Source organism: Echinops telfairi, unplaced genomic scaffold (genome assembly GCF_000313985.2).
Source record: "Echinops telfairi isolate 266 unplaced genomic scaffold, ASM31398v2 ScPeMD7_60;HRSCAF=208, whole genome shotgun sequence".
Classification (NCBI taxonomy): domain Eukaryota; kingdom Metazoa; phylum Chordata; class Mammalia; order Afrosoricida; family Tenrecidae; genus Echinops; species Echinops telfairi.
Window position 1 is genome coordinate 43,578,781 of NW_022103958.1, and position 2,119 is coordinate 43,580,899.

The window sequence follows — 2,119 nt, forward strand, 5'->3', positions numbered from 1 at the left end:
ATTGCCACTCTCACCACTGGTCCTGAAGGGATCATCTGTCCTGGATTCCCTGTGTTTCCAGTCCTATCTGTACCAGTGTACATCCTCTGGCCTAGCCAGATTTGTAAGGTAGAGTTGGGATCATGATCGTGGGGGGTGGGGATGGGGAACTAGAGGAAAGTTGTATTTTTCATTGTTGCTACACTGCACCCTGACTGGCCGGTCACCTCCCCACAACCCTTCTGTAAGGGGATGTCCAGTTGCCTACAGATGGGTCTTGGGCCCCTAATCTGTACTCCCCCTCATTCACAATAATTTGATTTTTTTGTTCTTTGATGCCTTACAACTGATCCATTTGGCACCTCTTGATCACACAGGCTGGTGTGCTTCTTCCATGTGGGTTTTGTTGCTTCTAGGTTAGATGGCCGCTTGTTTACCTTCAAGTCTTTTAAGATCCTAGACATTATATCTTTTGATATGATAGCTGGGCACCATCAGCTCTCTTCAACACATTTGCTTATGCACCTGCTTAGTCTTCAGCGATTGTGTTGGGTAGGTTTGTGTTCTTGAAGTCACTAAGACTGTGGTACTTTGTTATAGCAGCTATAGATAAATCATACAATTAGATTGATTTTGGTTGAAAGTATCAGAGATGCACCCGTGTGAGCTAGTTAAACAAAAAAGACACTTCAGTCTAAAGATCTGGCATGCTACATGGACTTCAGAGGCAGAATTGCACTCATCTCAGGAGATAACTCTGTCCAGAGGCTGGAACGTTGTAAGAACTCTTAGGTCTCTTCTTTCCAGGGATCTTTTTCTTCCTTCGAATTCCGTTTTTGTTTTTCCAAAAGGCTAATTTTCTGCAGGCTGGAGAAACACATGTATGGACAGTTTCTGATTTTCTCTGATACACATTTAACTTCCTAGAAAAAGATGGGAACCTTTCAGTCCTAATTCTGGGAAAAGGACTAGAGTCAGCTCAACTTGAGTCAGGTACCTACTACTGGAGCAATTGACTATTGCAGGGAGGCTTTGTCATATTACCTGAGGCTCTAGGACTGGTTTCCAGAAAAAAAATCTTCTAGCTGGACAGTTGAATTTTAAATGAGGTCAACCAACCATTTAATGGGTGGAGACCAGCGTTTTCACAATGTTGTCTTCCTATTCATGCACACGTTATCTTCTTCCATTTATGTCCATTCCTCTTGGCTTCTTGCAATTAGTTATTCTTGTTTGATTTAAGGAATTTTTTTAGTGAGGGAAAACAAAATTTTATTCTGTATATGCCGTAAAGAGAGATGGGAAATGGACTGACATGCCATGAAAGCTATGTCTGACTGAATCCCAAGGACATTTGAAATTTTCATTTGTTATTTAATTTCCCAATAAATTTTAAGCATGATGATATTCAGTTTGCATTTTTTCAGTCCCTCTTTGATATCCTATTACTGGTTACTAATTATATAGCATTATGATCTGAGATGATGCTTTGTAGTATTTTGATGTCTTGAAATTTATTGAAGCTTGCTTTTGTGGGCTAACATAGGCTCCATTCTGAAGAATGTTCCATGTGCTCTGGGAAAGGAAGTACACAGTATCATTGGGTGGAGCATGCTGTATACATCTATGAGATCTAGTTTTATTGTATTCTTTAGATTGTATCCTTGTTGTTTCTTTCTAGTTGTTCTATCTTTCATTGAAAGTAGTTTATTAAAGTGTCCCACTATTATTATGTAGTCATCTATTTCTCTCTTCAGTTAAGTTTGATTTATGTATGTTGAGGCTCTTTCATTGGGTAGTTATTATAGTTAGGTTCTCTTGTTGGGTTGACGCTTTACTCATTATATGATTTCCTTCTTTGCCCCATCCTTTTTTGCCGTAAATTCTATTTCCCCCCCTGAAATTAATATGGCCACTGTTGTTCTTTTTGGTTGCCATTTGCTTAATATATGATTGTTGATCCTTTAATATTTAGATTATTTTTGTCTTTGTGTTTAAGGCATGCCTCTTTAGACAACAAGATACTGATACATCATATTTCTTTTTAATTTTTAAAAAATACTTTTATTAGGGGCTCATACAACTCTTATCACAATCCATACATACATCAATTGTGTAAAGCACATTTGTACATTCATTG